This window comes from Carlito syrichta, unplaced genomic scaffold (genome assembly GCF_000164805.1).
Source record: "Carlito syrichta isolate Samal-C Ts95f unplaced genomic scaffold, Tarsius_syrichta-2.0.1 Scaffold287805, whole genome shotgun sequence".
In the NCBI taxonomy this organism is placed as follows: domain Eukaryota; kingdom Metazoa; phylum Chordata; class Mammalia; order Primates; family Tarsiidae; genus Carlito; species Carlito syrichta.
The window spans coordinates 411,555-430,458 of NW_007231901.1; the positions used below are offsets into that span (position 1 = coordinate 411,555).

At 41.9% G+C, this 18,904-nt stretch overlaps 1 pseudogene; it reads left to right on the top strand.

Moving 5' to 3' along the window:
* Positions 1-7,677: 7,677 nt before the first annotated feature.
* Positions 7,678-11,104, top strand: LOC103255095 (annotated as a pseudogene).
* Positions 11,105-18,904: the final 7,800 nt, after the last annotated feature.

Consider the following 18,904-nt stretch of genomic DNA (forward strand, 5'->3'; position numbering starts at 1 on the left):
CTAGCCAGACTCTTTCCCGATGGACCTACTGCAAACACCAACTGTTCATTTAGTGAATCATTCTACTTGAGTATCTCTTTTGTTTTCTTCTTGGATAATTTCTAATATGTTTATGTTCTACCTAGCCTCTTAGGTGATAAGGGAGTGGGTTTAAAATTGCAATCACCTCTGGGGAGCAAATATTGCCCAGACTTTTGCTTCTTGTTCAGCAGAGGTGGGTGGTAAATATTTGTCAGTCTGATTCCGTGGATTCCTGTCTCAGTCTCAGCACACATGGGTCCCCATGGACAGCCATTTTTCATCTCATATTTGGCTTCCTCATAGCCTTTTCTTAAAAATGAGTCCATTTCCTCACATGAAGCAGGGAGACCTGGGCAGACATGAAGAATTCAGCTTTCCTATTGCCTTTCCAGGCTCTGGCCTTGAGCCCTGCCTGAGTGGACCTCTGTCCTTGTGTTTTGCCAGCTCACTTCAAAGCAAAGTCTGGCCTTTTGACAAAAGGTACATCAGGTTTAACAGGATGACCCTGCAATGTCACTGAACATAAATGCACATGGGAACGAGACACAGACAGCTTCTCCCACTTCCCATGGTGCAGTGCTCCGAGGGCCTTTGGCGAGCTCCAAGAAACCCCAGACCCATCTTTGATGTGCCACTGTAACAAATGCACAGCAGGACATTGATCTCTGGTTCAAATTTAAGCCGTCCTGTTTAATTTGAGAAAAGCTCTCTTTACAGGAGAATTAAACCATAACCACATCACAGGGAAATCTTCAAGTAGCAGCAAACATCTGCTGCATGCGTAGTGGCAAGCACATGGCCCTAATGGTCCACAGCCCCCACTAAAGAGATGCAGATGTCTATATAAAGGAAGAATTTTGTTTGTAAAATGCTTTTGGTCTGAACTTTTTCTTTGGCTCTTGTTAAATGGAAAACTTAGCACCCTATAGACAAGAAGGCATTTCATCTCCACCCTGTTGGGCCAAATTGTTTCCTGCTCCTCTGGCTTCCTGGCTGAAGAAGTGAGTCTTGGTGTAACTCCATCAGTTAGGAGCGCAGCATCATAACTGTCAGCAGTGCATACACCAGACCTATCGCTCCTAGTGGGCTGCACAGTCTTTAAATGCAGCACAGCTGGTGTGTGGAGATTTGGACTCTAGACCTTCATTATCATAGTTGGCCGTGTGGTCCTGGGTAAGTCACTACTCTGAAAATCAGTAGCCCTAGTCTCTGGTGTTTTTCCTTATCCATATTCCTGGGCTAGAAAACTAGGAGCAAAATTTCAACCTCACTGACACCCCCGGAGATGGTCCCTGTTCATTGAGAGGTAATGGAGAGCTCTGGCAATAACCTGGGAAATTTCGTCAATTCATTATAAATCACTGGAAAGGATTAATCAGGCTCCAACATGGATCTTTGCTAGCTCAGAATATCCATTTTTATTGTCTGGCTTGGAGATATTCAGAGACATTTGCCAAGCGCACCTTTCCCTCATGTTTTGCGGTCCCTGGGAGCGTTCAGGTACAACAAAATCATTATAGAAATGTTAGGTCATTCCAATTCACTGCAGTTCAACTTTGCAACCGTGCACAGGACACAACCCAGTAATACAGAAATGAATGAAGAAAGATGATTTCAGCTCTGTCCGCTCTGTCCTTGCTCATGCAGATACAGCTGGGTGACTGGCTCCGTGACCACTCACCCTTAGTACTCTTGACATCCACATCCGTGGGGTAAATGCATCTTTGCACTCTCTTGTCCTGAACCAAGGGTAAACGTGCTTGAAATCTTCACCCATTCCTGATTCCAGAGGGGTCTTTCAATGGTCCAACCAATGCTATTAAACAAATAGTCCTCATTAAAAGGGGATTTGTGGTCATTTTTCATGCTGCTACAATCAACGCCAAGGCTCAGCCCCGTGTTTTTGCTTTAGGAGACCCCAATCACAGTATCTGCATTGATAGACACCCAGAAAGCATCCGCAGGGCCTACAGATGACATCAAGGTCAAAATGACATTGAGATCAAAGTCTTCTTTGCTATAGCAAATCAGGAGGGGATCCGAGCCCAGCTAGTCAGCAAGGGGAGAATTCCTCACCCAGCACCTGGCTCTTCCCTCCTTTCTGAACAGTGTTTTTATGAATGGTGTAGGAAGTAAAGACAAATTTTCTTACTACTACCAGCTTCCAGAGACTGAAAAGGTAGCTCTAACTTAGCCCAGAGACAGAAGAAAAGACAGAGCAAGATAGCACACCCTTGGGTCAGTCTCTGGTGTCACTCAATGCATAAAGCCATATCTGAGCCTGACTTAGCAGAGAGATGCCAATCGGTGTTGCAGAATCTGATCCTGCCATTAGCAGCTGCTCCTCTAATCTACCTCCTTGGGGAAGAGCATACCTTACCTGCACTCCAACCTCACAGTCAATTCTGTCTTCCCTTCTTTTATAGCCACAGCAGGGAAACAAAGCCCAGTATCCCTTGGGTGGGGAAGAGGGCTGAATTGTCCTTACTCACCCTTACTCCAGGCCCATAGCCCACACTCAGCGGATAATTAAAGTGAGAATGAGTCAGGTTCTCCCCAGAACCAAGGGGGCTGAAGTAGCAATTTACTCAACAGGACCAGAAGAGTGATCTAGAAGCATTAATGAGTATCCAACATTGCTTGGCTCCACTTCCTGATTCAGTCTTCTATGCAGGAAGAATCTGATTCAAGATTTGTCCAGTGTTTTAACTCAACATTATTTGAAATGAAGTTACCCCATCATCCACTTCTTATAGAGGAAGAAACAGATTTTTCTTTTTTTTTTTTTTGAGTTGGAGTCTCACTCTGTCGCCCAGACTGGAGTGCAGTAGCCGCTCCTGGCCACCACAGCCTCGACCAGCTGGGCTCTGGCGATCTTTCCGCCTCAGCCTTCCGAGTAGCTGGAATTACAGGTATGCGCTACCACGCCCGGCTGATGTTTTGATTTATTGTAGAGATGAGGTCTCGCTGCCCAGGCGGGTCTCGAACCCGCAGGCTCAGGCAATCCACTCACCTCAGCCTCCCAAAGGCGCGGGATTACAGGCTGAGCCACCGAGCCCGGCTGAAACAGATTTTTCAAGAAAGGAAAACTAATACTCTTGGAATGCTGTCACTTTTTGCATTAAGTACAAATGAAATGCATGGTCCATCATTGGACTGGCCGGATGTGCTGTCATTTGCTAGAAGATGAATACATTTGGCCAATTAAGTCTGTAACCAGTCAAATAAAAAAAATCAGTTAAACGTTTTACTTGATTAAGTCATCAGACAAATTTATTCAAAGTAATCAAATTATAACTCCTGAATACATACAAGATTCCTTTGAGAATTAGAAACCTCAATATCTCCACTAAAATTCTAAATTCTTGAAGTCAGGGTTCATATTTTTGGGTGAGTTTTTAACCCCCACAGAGTTGAGTGTGAGATGTGTGGTAAGTTGTCTTAAAATGCTTTTTACTTTCTGAAAAATTAAGTCATTGATCCCAAGGTCTTACCACAACACTGTATACTCAGAAAAGGACCTTAAAACTGTATCTGAATTTTATTGCAAGAAAAGTGACATTTATAGGAGGGAGAAAGGGAAAATAACTTCAGATTTTTACAAACTCACCCCTCTTTTTCTTCACCTTTGTGAATATATAATAATTATTCTCCTTTGCAAGTTTCTTATGTCTGTAAAAGGCAGTATTATTTCAGAAGCTGATTGACAATACTATGAATCGAATTGTATTCCCCCAAAATATTTAAACCCTCATCCCTAATGTGACTATATTTGGAGATAGGGCTGCTAGGAACTAATTAAGGTTAAATGAGGTCATAAGAGTGTGAAAAGAAAAAATTTTTCATTCTAGCTTGTGTCCTTTACAGAGACTGTAAAGACAGTGGGCAGTACGTAAGCTGACAATTCATTTGTTTTCAAGTCTTCCCATCCTCCTCTCATTTCCTCACCTGCCAAATGAGGTAGGGCTAGAACTTAGTTCTGTGTTCTAAAGAAATGTACTCACTGTTCTCACACATTCCGCTCCTGTCTGTGCTTGGTCATGTTAAATGCTGATAGATTCTGCTCACTGTGTGCCTTGATCTGGACCACCTTTTTAGACATGCAGAGTAGAAATGATGAGCCAGGGTAACTTCCTTGCACTCTCAGAAGGCAGAGTGGCTTTCAAGACTACCATGTCTACAAGCAAGGAAAAATTCAATTAGATTAATTTTCTTGTTGTCTTTCTTTTGATTTTTGGGTGATTCAGGTGTGCTTTCAATCTTTTTCCTGTATTCTTGGGAAGAGCATTGTCATCCTTTTTTTCCTTTCTTCTGTGTTTAATACTTTCTTAAGTGTTTCTTGTAGTGCTGGTCTGGAGGCAGTGTAAACTCTTAGGGATTGAATGTCTGGGAAGGATTTCAATTCTTCATCACTGATGAAACTTAGCTTAGCTGGGTAGGTAATTCTTGGTTGAAATTGTTTATCTTTGAGAACTTGGAAGATTGCGTTCCAAGCTCTTCTAGCCTGAAGTGTTTCTGTAGATAAGTCTGCTGCTATTCTAATTGGTCTTCCCTAGTAGGTAGTCTGACCATTCTCTCTTGCTGACCTTAGAATTTTTTCCTTTATATCTACTTTGTTTAGGCGAATTACTGTGTCTGAGTTGGTCTTCTAATTTGTTGTCTTACAGTGGCTCTCTGAATCTCTTGTATTTGAATGATCCTGTCACTCATGACATGAGGGAAGTTTTCTTGGATAATTTCATGGAATGTTTGTTCCAGGGTTGTCTCTGCCTCCCTGTCTGCCTCAGAGATTCCAGTTAATCTTAGGTTCAGCCTCTTGAAATAATCACTCACCTCTTGGAGGTTTTCTTCTGTCTTTTTAAGCTTCTTTTCTATGCTTTTAACAGTTTGGGTTAGTTCCACATTTTGGTCCTCAAGCTCTGAGATTCTTTATTCTGCTTGGTTAATTCTGCTTTCTATGCTTATCAGTTTGTTGTTTATGTCATTCACTATGTTCTTTACTGCTGTTCTTTCAGTTATCAACTCCTTCATTCTTTCTTCTTGTCTCTCCTCATTTCTATTTATTCTCTCTATTAATATCTTGATATCTGCATTTGTGGTTTAAGGCCAGTCATTCTGGGAGCTCTTCATTGTTTGAGTTCTGGAGTCTGTATTCTCAGTGGCTGACCTCCCAGGGGTCTGTGTGAGACTCATATTCTTCCTTGGGTCTTTCTTCGTTTGCGTAGGTTTTCCACCTCCCCCCTTTTTTTACTTCTTCTTTAATTCTGTTGTTCAGTGATGGGGGATAGCTTTTATTTCTGTTTGCTCAATCTCCTCTTCTTCGTTATGTAGATCCTCTGGTTTTATTCAATTCTGAAGCTGGACTAGGTGTAGGGACCTGTGCTTTTTGCAGTTTTGAGATTTAATTGAGGGGGGAGCCGTGATTCGGAAGCTATCTGCAGATGCCAGTGTCCACTGACAGGTGTGTGGGCCCCTGGAACCCACTTCCCACTGTCTTACAGTCTGTCCATACAGTGGGGATGTCTTTTTGTCCCCTGAAAGCAAAATGAGATAAGAAAAGGAAAAATAATGGAAAAAAAAAAGAGGAGGATGAAATGAAGGTTGAGAGAGAGAAGAAGAAGAGGGAAAACAGACAGGCGTACCAACTAACGAATAACAGAGAGACAAAGACAGAAAAAACAAAAAAGACAAAAACATACAGGCAAACAAACAAAAACCCTTCTGTTAGTGTACTCTCCCTCAAAAATACCCATACAGAAACAGAAAATCTAAAAATAAAATAGCAGAAACAAACACAAAAATGTAAACAAAAACAGAAACAAAGAGAGAAGGAAAAAAGCCAGAAGTAAAACAAAAAACAAACAAGAAAAATCCTCACTCTGGCAGTTTCTATGAGTCCAGGTTCCTTTCAGGCCTCTGCCTTAGGAAGCAGCTCTGGTCTCCAGCCCCTCTCCTCTGCTCTCAGCACGGGCTGATGGGGTTGCTCTCAGCATGGATCAGATGCCCCGTGGACTACTGTGGGAGGAGGATGGATCAGATCCTGACTCACCCTACTAGCTGTGGTTGCTGTCAAGTCACCCACTCAGATCTGACATGTCTATGCCTCTTCCCGCATGGTGGAGGGGCAGCTGTATTTCTGAGTCTGATGAGATAATAGCCTCTGGAATCCAAGATGGAGGCTGGGCAGAGCTGGGCAGGGCAATGCAAGTCTCTGTTCATCCTGGGCCTGAAAAGATGGTCCCCGTGGGTGTCCCGTCACCAGTGTTGGAGATGTATTCCAGACTTCCACTACCTGCCTTCTCGTGCCAGGTCTGCTGCTGCAGGTTATGGCTTGGGCCACTTGGTGAGAGGTGGCTGTTCTCTGCTGTCTCCTCTTAAGACAGCCCCAAGAACAGCAGACAATCCTGCACATCCGGGTTTCCAATCTCAGGGTGGTGGGGGGTTGCAGTCACCTCCGGAGGGGAACCCTGGATGCATGAACCCTAATATCCCCTCAGACGGACTTTCACTCACCCACCGGCACACACCCACTCGGGCGGAGTCCTTACGGACACTTGCTCTTGTGGAGATTCTCACAGTCCAACCAGTTTCTTCGTCACCTTGCCCAGAAGCCTCAGGAATAAATTTATTAAAAGATGTACAAGACTTTTCCCCAGCAAAAAGCATAAAACATAATTAAGAGAAATTGATGAAGTCCTACATAATGCAGAAATATATTAAGTTTAAGAAGTGGGCGTGATAGCGCATGCCTGTAGTTCTAGCTATTCGGAAGGCTGAGGCGGAAGGATCACCGGAGCCCAGCAGGTCGAGGCTGCGGTGGCCGGGAGCGGCCACTGCACTCCAGTCTGGGTGACAGAGTGAGACTCCGACTCAAAAAAAAAAAAAAAAAAAGTGGAAAGCCCAGAATTGTAAACATGTGGCAGATATTGTTTCAAATTTATCTGTAGATTCAATGCAATCCTGGCCAACATTCCAGGAGGATTTTGTGCAATTTTGAAAGATGATTCTAAAACTGTCATGGAAATACAAAGGGTCTATAATAGCCGAGGAAACGGTTAAGAAGAACAAGGTGGAATGACCCTCACTCCTGGGTATCAAGGTTTATTATGGACAACAATAAGATAACAGAGAGTGGCACTTGGACAAGGAGAGACAAATGTGCTAAACGACCAGGAAAGAGAATCTAGAAACAGATCCACTTACATAAGGACTCTTGATTTATATTTGACCAAGATGCTATTTCAGAGCAGTGGGGGAAAGGTGGTCTTTTCAAGTGCGTATCTGTATGAAAAAATAATGGTTAAACTTGATTCCTACCTAACACTATGCACAGAATTAATTGCAGGTAGATTTTTAAAAGGTGAGTAGTACAACTTTTAGAAACTAACCCAGGAGAAGATCATCAGGATTTTGATATTAAAGAGCTTTGTGAAGTAGGATGTTTCAGAAAACAACAAAAAAATTAACAATTATAAAAGAAAAGATCGATAAATTGTAATGAGTACGTTAAAATGAAGAACTTTTATTTATCAAAAGACACAATTAAAAATAGGAAGAGACTAGCCACAGAGTGAGACAATATAAGGACTACCCATGTGACAACAAAGGGTTCCCACCATTTGGTGTTTTCTTCGAGAAGAAGCCAATGCCACGTCCATGACCTACGGCTATTCAACCCCTGACATCTGGAAAGAGATTGTATCCATCCAGATGGTATTAAATTATTAAGAGAAAAGACAGACAACCAAGAAAAAAAGGCAAGAGACTTGACGAGGCATTTCATAAAAGAACCCGTCAAATGGCTAATAAATATATGAAAAGCTGTTCCGTCTCATAATCAGAAATTTGTAAATACACCATAGTAAGATACCTCCATACACTGTCATTTAGGCATTCTAAAATGAAAAAGACAGACAATGCCAAGTGTTAACAAAGGCATGCAGCCATGAAGCTCCCATGAACGGTTAGGGGTGGGGGGAATAAGTTTCCACAGCCCTTGGAGAATGGTTTAGAATTATCTACTCAAGTTTTATAAACTCATGACCTGTGACACTAATTTCGCAGCTATAGATATGTGTGTGTGTGTGTGTTGATGTGTTTATATATTCATACATACATATGAAAATGTGTGCATACATGTGTGCGTGTGTGTATAAGTATACACTTGCACAACACAGGTGTGAACTTCTGTGCAGTCCACTTAGATGATTATTTTTTTCCAATAAAAGTTACACCAAATATGCCTGCCTCTCCTCTTTCACCTCCTCCACTTACTCTGTCCACTACCTCTGAGACAGCAAGACAAACATCTCCTCTCCCTCTTCTTCACCCTACTCAGTGTAAAAATTACAAGGACGAAGACCTTTGTGATGATCCACTTTTACTTAGTGAATAGGAAATATATTTTCTCTTCCTTGTGAGTTTCTTTTTCTTTTTTTTCTTTTTTTTTTTTTGAGTTGGAGTCTCACTCTGTCACCCAGGCTGGAGTGCAGTGGCCACTCCCGGCCACTGCAGCCTCGACATGCTGGGTTCCGGCGATCCTTCCACCTCAGCCTTCCGAGTAGCCGGAATTGCAGGCGCGCGCTACCACCGCCTGGCTAATTTTTTATTTTATTGTAGAGATGAGGTCTCGCTGCCCAGGCAGGTCTCGAACCCCGTGGGCTCAGGCCATCCACTCACCTCAGCCTCCCAAAGTCACGCGATTATAGGCTGAGCCACTGAGCCCGGCTCCTTGTGATTTTCTTAACAACATTTTATTTTCTCTAGCTTACTTTGTTGCAAGAACACAGTATATAATACATACAACCTACAAAATCCATGTTAATTGACACCATATGTTATTGGAAAGGCTTCCAGTCAACAGTAGGTTATTAAGAGTTACGATTTTGGGGGAAGTCAAGAGTTAATATGCAGATTTTTGACTGTGCAGGGGGCCAGCGCCCCTAATCCCCACATTGTTGAAGGGTCAACTGTACTTGTACAAGAAACATCATAGTAATGCTATTAGTAATGACTAAAAACTAAAGCAACTTACATGTCTATCAACAGAATGTAAAGATAAATAACTTGTGGTAGTCTATCCATTAAGATGTCATAAGGCAATGAGCACAAACATTTGCTGCTACAAGCAACCACCTGAAAGAATTTCACCCTCTTAATGTTGCACAAAAGAGCCAGAAGCAAAAGTGTAGAACAGTATAACTCCATTTATATGAAATTTTAAAGTAGGCAAAATTAAACTCTGGTGTTAGAAGTCAGAATTATTACCTTTGGAGAGGAGGGGAGGGCAGGGATTGAAAAGAACTCAATGAGGGCTTCTTGAGTGTGACTGAACTCTCATTTCTTGAAGTGGGCAGTAGTGATAAAGTATTCACTTGGAGATCATTATGGTTACATGTTACACTCAATAAAAAGAATTTTTTAATTCTTTAGAAGACTTGGTAGAAAAAGTTGAGGAAATCTAGAATAGAGAATAAAATGGCAAAGAAATTTTAAACAGAAAAAGTTAAGAAAGTTAAAGAATTAATCTTGAGATATACAGGTAAGAATCAAGAGTTCCAGAAAAAGAATACAGAGGAAAAGTGAACTACTGGTGGGAATGCAGACTAGTACAACCTCTTTGGAAGACAGTGTGGTGATCTCTGAAGAAACTAGAAATTGACCTTCCATATGACCCAGCAATTCCCCTGTTGGGAATATACCAGGAGGAACTCTAATCATTCTACAAAAAGACACATGCACACATATGTTTGTAGCAGCCCTATTCACAATAGCAAAAACATAGAACCAATTGTATTGCCCATCGAAGCTGGACTGGATTAAAAAAAATGTGGTACATATACACAATGGAATATTATGCAGCCATAAAGAAGGACAAACATATGGACTTTGCAGCAACTTGGATAGATTTGGAGTCGATCATACTCAGTGATCTATCACAGAAACAAAGAACAGAGTTCCATATGTTCTCTCATCAATGAACCTTGAACAATTTAATGCTATAAGAAAGTGATTGGCAGTAGCAGAAAACTGTCGGGGAAGGGGGGTTGGGACTGGCAGTTGGGGGAAATTTCTAGGGAAGGGAGGGGCATACCTCATCAACAGGGGTACCTGAGTGATCAATGTTTGTATACCTAACCCTGAATTGTACCCCACATCTTTATAATACATAAATTTTTAAAAAAGTAATAGGGGGCCAGGGAAACAACAGCTTCAGGAGAGAGTGGGCCCTCAGGCTGTGGGAGGCAGCACAGAGGAAGCATTTATGACCTTCTACAGTGAGGACTAAAAATGGTATATGGCAAATCAGAGATTCATTCCAACTAACATTCAACTCTGACAGGGGCACCAAGGATGTTTTCCTTGGACTGCCCGGTGCTTGCTCTCCTTGGCATTGTCTTCAGGTGAAATAAATAGAAAATAGAAATTCAGTTCTAATGTCCAAAAATCAGACTGAAAGATTGACCTGTCCCAGTTCCTCTTACTTCCACTGGAACCCTTTTGAGTTTCTTCAGATAGATCCAGAAGTTACAGATGAAGAAATAAAAAAGAGGTTCCATCAGTTATCCACATTGGTGCAACCTGACAAAAAACAAGATGGTGCTGACAGAGCACAAAAAGCTTTTGAAGCTGTGGACAAAGCTTACAAATTGCTACTGGATCGGGAACAAAAGAAGAGGGCCCTGGATGTAATTCAGGCAGGAAAAGAATACATGGAACCCAACGTGAAAGAGTGAAAAAACAGTTAAAGAAGGAAGGAAAACCTACGGTTGTAGAGGAGGATGATCATGAGCTGTTCAAACGAGCAGTATATAAACAGACCATGAAACTCTTTGCTGACCTGGAAATTAAAAGGAAAGACAGAAGCCAAAGAGATGTACGGAAGGAAACAACGAAGGGAAGAAGAGACTGACACTCAAGAAAAAAGATAAACGAGAAAGAGTGGCGGAAAAACTTTGAGGAAAGTCAAGATGGTTGTGTAAACAGCTAGCGAACCTTCCAAGCAAATACAAAGAGGAAGAAAGAGAAGAAAAATCGGACCTTTGTGAGACCACTGAAAGGAAAAATGGAGCAGCGTGAGTGACCAGCTGGGTCACAGCCATGGGACCTTCCCCCAGCTGTCTCCCTGCTTTGAAGGACTCATTCTGTCCTCCCACTTCCACCCCAACGAAGAGTAGTATTTGCTTTTTAGTTCATTTTGCTTTCAATACAATTTAATATCGATCAGAGAAATTCTTTTGTACATTGAAGTGAGGGGCTTGGTTTTTTAAAAAAAAGACCTTCCCCTGTCCCTTGCCCCTAGGACAATCAGGATTGGAATGTGTCGCTATTGGCGCCGCCTTCTCTTCCCACAGTCTGTAATTTAATGTGTTGTACTTCACTGAATTGCAGTGGTTAGAAACCTTGTGTATAGTTTGTGGAAATCATCCCATTAAACATATTGCTTACAGTGGTGTTACTGTGACTTCAGAAATAAGCCCGGGCCACCTTAGGATGTCCCTCTGTTTCACTTTCTTGCTCCTGGGTGTGCCATCCTTGGAAGCTCCACACCAGACAGGCACAGCACTGTGGCACACAGAGCAGCCACTCAATACCCTGGTGCCCTGCATGTGCCCTCCTGTCTATCAGACCAATCAGCCTGGCATGAGGCCCTGAGCTACCTGCACCTGTCACTTTCCAAAGAGCTGGCCATCCTCTGCCCGGGACCAGGGTGTCCCAACCTGTCTTCATTTGTTAGGGGTGATATTCTTTAGGTATAATGCATTTTTATACCCAAACCAAAAAGAAAAAGTTATCAAAACTTTCCAGCACTGAAATTCAAAGTAACCTCACAATGTTTAGTTGTATCAGTGAAAAACTGATCTAAAATAGGTATATCGTAGACACGTTTCAGAATACTGGTGACAAAACATAGATCCCACAATCTTCCAAAGAGAAAAATGTCTAACTTCTCCCATGCATGCAGGAAGCCAGAAGACAGTGTAGCAGTGCTTTCAAAATTTACAAAAAGTAAAATTTTCAATGTAGAATTCTATACCCAACCAAGTCATCAATTGTGTGAATTAAGTATGAGGCTATTCGAAGTTTTTTTTAAAATAAGATTTAATAGTGCTCACAAGAGTAGAGTTTGTCCCCAAACAGGCAAACTGATTATTGTCTTCTTTCAAAAAATTACACATTCAGCGCTGAGAAATCAAGTAGGTAAGTAACAAGATGAATGAACTTTCTGCCAGTCAATCTGTAGGCGTTGATTCAGAAAGCCTTTCTCAATGGGGGAGGGGGTATTATTTACGTCCCATCCTGCAAATCTCCCCTTCAGTGGTTCTCAGTGCTGCCTGTTCATTTTCTGTAACTCTTCATGGTGATATACATCCATGGTCTTCTCCTCAGCAGGGTGCTGGTGGTTTGGAAGGGCCCACTTAGACTTTTTTGGTATTGTCCACTCTAGGGTCAAGCATTGGGCTCTTCTTTGTTTCTCCTTGTGGGACATTGAGCCCTTGGGATCAAATGGGCTGTGTTGCCCATAATCACAGCCACGTTAGTGAACACAGAGAATGTCTCACCATTTTTCTTTTTATTCTGCTGCTCTGCCAGCAACTGGGACTTCACATCCTTGGTGGAAATGACACATATGACTCAGCATCAATGTGGAAGTCTACCTCAGGATGCCCTCAGCATTGAGTGAAAAGCACTTCCTCAGCTTTCTTTGTACAGCACGCAAGTGTTTTCTGCAAATGCATAGAAACAGTCCTCTGCACCCTTCACCTTGACTTTCTGTTCCTGTGGTCCATGAGCCCTTTCCTCCGCTTCAGCTCTTTCTCTGCATACTTCATTATGCTCATGCCCTCCTACCTTGGGCTGGTTTCTGTGGAGAGCGACATCGTCAGGTGGAGATCTTTCTTCTTTGCTGATCTCATTGGTGCCCTCTCCTTTGGACTTTCCTGCCCACCGTGCATATCACCTGTCTTTATCCAAATGGGATGGTTCACCAGTGTGGCCTCCTTTTGTACGTTATTCTCCACCAGCACGTAGCACTCATGTGTCCAGCTTCTTCCTCGTGTCTGGCACCTCCCAGGTCTCTTCCAGCTTGAACCAAACCGTCTCTGAAGCCTGCTCATCTTCCTATAAGGCTTGGCGCGGATTTAGTGGTACTGGTCCTGTGGTCTAGCGCCTGCAATAAAGACATTTTTAGACATGAAAGACACCAAAAGACAAAAGCAAAACCCCTCCCATGGATACTTTGTTAAGAAGTTACTGTATGTTCTCTTTGAAAATGTAGGAATAAATCTAGAAAGTCATGGTCTTATGCTCCAGGGACTCCAACAAGAGAGAGTGAATGGCAGAAGAGTGTGGGAGGGAAGTCTCCATGGAAAAGAATACAGCTGACAGATCTCCTCCGATAAAGTATTGGCACAGATTTGTGCCTCTAGCAAAGTCATTTATTAACTCCCGAAAGATATAATTTGTTCAGAAAGGAGTGTTATCTGAGTTCAATAAATAGGTTGGCCACAAACACTTACAGGGTCATAACATAAACACAAAATGTAAAAATTACTGTGCAACTAAATTGGGTGGAAGAGAATATGAGTGAGGAAGGAGAAAGATGTTGAGAGATATGGGAAGAGTAAGAAATGGCAATCATTTATAAGTTATTAAAAATGTCAAGAAACTACAGTTTAAGAAACAGCTAACAAAAAATGGTTGCCTCTCAGAAGTGAAAACTGGGAAGAAGAGAAGCATTGTGGAAGACTGCTGTTTTTCTTTCTAGTATCATTTGATATTTTAAACTAGGAGCAGTAATAACTTTGAAAAAAAATGTAAAAGCTGGATATAAGCAGCTTTAAGCACTATGATTACAATGCTATAATTATTTAAGGCATTTGCCCAGGGAAGAAAATATACGAAAATGATCACGGTTGTGCTAGGGTAGAGACATTATGGGGGAAGATACCTTGTTTTAGTCTGGAAGTAGCTGCAGCAAGAAAGAATGGCAGAAGCAAGCAGAGATACCGCCAGATAGGAGGAAACCTGGACAGACTCTGTTCACTGACTGGTGGAAGCTGGAACCCTCATAAAGGACAGAGGTGGTCTCTTCTTCTAGAAAGAACCATTAGCAGAGAAAATGAGCTTACAAGTGTGAAGTAGCCTAAGGCATGAGTAGGAATCTACATGAGAGAGTTGGAGTTAAGATCTTTTCCTTAAGGGTATCTTTTATTCTGTCTGGCAAATGGTTGGCAGCAGCAAATCTGGGGGACTCGGGCTACAGAATTCTTCCTGGGAAGGTGACTGACCTACTTACTCACCCATATTTGGACTAACTAGCAGAAGGCCCTCACGCCCATCCATCCAGCGGGGCGGCCATCCAGCCTTGCAACACTTTTGAGTCCCAGTCATTGTGCTGAGTGCTGTGTCCTTGATAAATAAAATCTAGGGGCAGCCTTGAAACCCCACTCTAAACTTCCCTTTGAATCCCCTTTCAGCCTGGCCAGTCTCATCTTCTGATACATGGCTAGGACGTAAGGCCACAAGCTATGAAATGGGGAGAACTCATCTTTCCCTTTGCTATCACCTTCCTAAATATGTGCCTCCTCTTTACCTGCTTGAACTGTATACTCAATACCAATGCCTTTAAAGGAAATTATTTTCTAGACAAATGCAGATACATCAAAAGGGCATCCACTGGGTCTTGTGTTCATCCCTTGAGGAATTCCAGTTGATGAGTGATTCCCAAGGTATTTGACAAAACGAGGGTAATCAGCAGGGCAGATGTTCTTCCTCACCCAATAACGTCAAAAACAAGAGAGGGAGTACTATTTGGGTCAAGAGTCTAAAGCTGAGACTGGGGCCCGAGTTCTGGTCCTGTCTTAGTGAACTTAGTTAATTGTTCTCTGACTCAGTTTACCATTAATTTTCCCTTAGAGGTTTGGAATTCTCCAAGGAAATAAATATTGTTTTATTTTTCCTTTATTTTTTCCTTTGATGCCTACCAAATTGCCCCTAACATTGCAAGTGCTCAAACATATTTCTATTTGAATTCATGAGTTGAGCAAACTTAAACCTATTGGCAATAGCATGAATAAATAAATTCATCCCATCCATGTTCTAGGGGTTCCATTGTCTTTTACTAATTAAGTCCTCTGTTGATTTTTGCCCCCCCATTCAATGTCACACCCCTTCTTTGTTGGTTTATTTTCCCCCTCCCAACTCTGTATCCATTCATTCCTTTGAATATTGCCTTGAAGCTGTGATTCTCAGCTCCCATTATGCAAAAGGATATTGGAAAAGTCACTAAGAATGTTCAGAACCATAGCAATTTAAATTGCCATCCGTTAAAGGTGGAATAAGTAAGCCATGTTTACTCTGAGTGGAGGGAATTGGAGAGGAAGTGAGGGAACCAAATAAACAAGATGTTGCAATTTTCAGAAAGTTGGGAAATGTCTGCCCCAGAGGACCAGGAAAAAAACCCTTGTACATGTATTAGTCCTGGACCTAATAACCTGCAGCAGACCCTGATAGAAATACACCTTGTTAAAATAACACTTGGCAAAGGGTGACGCTCAGTTGGTTTTGAGCATTCTTGGTGTTGGAACCATGACACTCACAAAGTGACCTCATGCGTCAGATGGTCAGTTAACGATACTCATAAAGGTTTCTAATTTCAGTGATTCTGAAGTCAACAGAAGGTTCCTGAAAAGTGGCGGAACTTTCTTCTGTCTAGAAATTTAGAAGCTATCTATCCTATTTTTATTCTACTAGTGGTGACAGTTAAGAAGCATATCCAAAATGACTCTTTCTTCTCTTCTCAACCTCTGGAATAAAGTAATAGCTTCTGCTCTTTTGCAGTTGTTATTTTTTCAAGGTGTCTTTCTTTTCCAATCTGCTAACTACTGCCCTCCCACCCTCACCACCAAGTACCCAGGAATGGGACCATTGTAGCCACTTACTACAAGGTCTTGCTATCCAGACAAAGTTACTTGGACATGGATGGTCCTATTATAGGTTTTGCCATGCTCCCTGCCCTGTATTTCATTCTATTTATCTACATATAATTTGAGGAATTCAACACAATCAGACAAAGTTATTTAAAAATTTATGCTACTTCACAATTATCTTTCAATGATTATTTGACATTTGTATCAGTTCTAACACAATGAAATAAGTTGGTTGGGTTTAACAACCCCGTTTCATTAGTACAGGTTAAGCAACCCAAATCCAAAGTCTAAAATCCAAAATGCTCCAAAATCCAAAACTTTTGAGTTCCAACATGCCACTCAAAGAAAGTCCTCATTGAAGATTTCAGGTTTCAATTTTCAGATTAATGATGCTCAGCCAATAAGTATAATGCAAATGTTCCATAACCTGAAAAAAATCTAAAAGACTCCTGGTCCCAAGAATTTCAAATAAGGATTTCTGAGTTACGCTTAACAGTTATCTTTCCCTTTCCCTCACTTTTTTAGTTCATTTTAATTCACTGATGAATTGGCTAGTATGTAGAAAGAGATGATTGCTCTAAGGAGAGTACAAAGATAATGTACTTTCTGAGTCCTTACATAGTTTGAGAATGTCATTCTGTTATAAAAACTTCACATGTAAATGACAATTTGGCTGGATATAGCATCCCATTGTCGGTCCCTGTTTTGGAACGGAATGTGAAGAGAAGTCTGTTCATTCTTTTGCAGGTAACTTTTAAATTCTGTATTTCCCCTCAGATATTCTTGTCTGGATATCTAAATATATTTTCCTTTATGCTTGAAATTCAAATTTCTCTCCAAGCTAAGATTAAATATTGATCTCTTTAGAAATTTTTCTCTGATACTCAGTAAACCTTTTGATACTGTCTACGCTTACTTCTAATTATCCATTAGATGATTATTAATTAATATCATTAATTATCTCCTCTTTTCATTTACTGTCTTCTCTTCTTCAGGGATTCTCTATATTGCTTTTATTTTACTTCTAATTTTGTATTTTGGTTCCTTTTTGTGTGTATGTGTTTGTTTTAAATATAGTATATTAATAGAAAACTTGACGGCATAGTAAGGCCAACAGATTTTTGCCATTGAAAAGACAGTTTAAGCCGGGCTCGGTGGCTCAGTCTGTAATCCTGTGCTTTGGGAGTCCGAGGTAAGTGAATTGCCTGATCCCGAGGGTTCGAGACCCACCTGGGCAACTTGGCGAGTCCTCACCTCTACAATAAATCAAAAAATTAGCCGGGCATGGTGGTGCGCACCTGTAGTTCCAGCTACTCGGAAGGCTGAGGCAGAAGGATCGCCGGAGCCCAGCAGGTCGAGGCTGCGGTGACCAGGAGCATGCCACTGCCCTTCAGCCTGGGAGACAGAGTAAGACTCCAACTGAAAAAAAAAAAAAAAAAGAAAGAAAAGAAAAGATAGTTTGTGACTCACAGTTTCTAAAAGGTAGGGGCATACCACACCATGGGGGCCACAGGAGGAAGCCCCAGGGTGGGTCAGGAGAGACAGGGAGCAGGGGACTGTGGGTAAGAACCTTTAGGATGATTTCTGCAGGAAGAAATGAGTGAGGCACGGCAAGCAGGTTTAGGATTGGCTAGTTTGAAAAATTTCAGCAGGCTCTGGGCCGTAGGAACTGTCTCTGGTTGTCTGGTACTTTGCCCTGGGGTCATTAAGACAAGTGGGTAGTGGCCCTGAGCATGAGAGTCACTTAGAGGAGGCGGTAGGGGATGGGCTCTGGATTGGTTGGTTTGCCCACGGAGGGTGTGATGGCAGGTGAGTTGCCTACTGTCTGTAGGAATTGGCTGAGCCTGGGAAAGGCAGTACCTCCAAGGTCAGTGAGGATCCAGATGTCAAACAGGAAATAACACAGGCCTGGTGAATACCGTATTCTGACAGTTTCTCGTTCTTGGTTTATACTCACCTATTCGATATTCTATAGTGCCATACCTGTTCTTCACTGCCTCCCCTGCTGTTCTTAATATAATAATTAAGCTTGTCATCTCCATTCAGTGAGTTATATGTTCAGAAGATTGCCTTCTCTAGATCTGTAGATGTAAAGTTCTCTTAAATCATGTTGAGAGCCTGAATTTGAAAATTTCCTAATTTTCTTGTGTTTCGTAAGATGCCTTCGTAAGATATCTCTTAGGACACCTTTGTTCTCACCTCTGGGAATGCTCCCCTTGATGTTAGCTGCTTAACTGTCTGGTGATTTTCTGTTTGGTCCTCCTGATGGAGTGTTCTACTTGTACTAGTCCCTGTCTACACCTGGGTAGCTTGCTGTTCAAAATCTTCAGGCCCACATAACAAGAGACAGGAGAGAAAGAATACATTTTTCTAGAACTTTCCTATGCTAGGTCAGAGACTCACAAATAAGAGAGAAGAAGGAAGGAACTAAAATTTCAGTTATTTGTAGAAAGGAAAAGTCACCACTGGGATAGCTTTCCTTTTGGTCTGGCAGTCAGGAATTCTCTAAGACAGGGTTCTTTCAATTTCCCCATGTCACCTTCATAAAATCTAGCTATACAACACCTCAATTTTGCGGCCAGTATTGGTTTAGAACAGGTGCCCCTCTGGGGGATGAATAGGGTAGGGGAAAGGGTGAACCCAGATAGACTAGTTAGAGGGCCATCGTAATAACCCAAGATAGGGGTGGGGGCAGAAGAGTGGCAGTGATCAGATTCTGGATATATTTTGAGGTAAAGTGGATCAATGGACAGGATTGCTAATGGTTGGGGTGTGGAGTATGGGGGATAGAGACTCTTGATTTTTTTTTAACTTGAGCTACTAAAATGGAATGGTTGGTATGGAAACTGAGATGTGAAGGACTGTGGGGAGAACATGTTTGTATGTGAAAATCAAGAGTTTGGTTTTAGATATGCCAAACTTAAGAGGCCTGTAGATTCTCAGGGAGATGT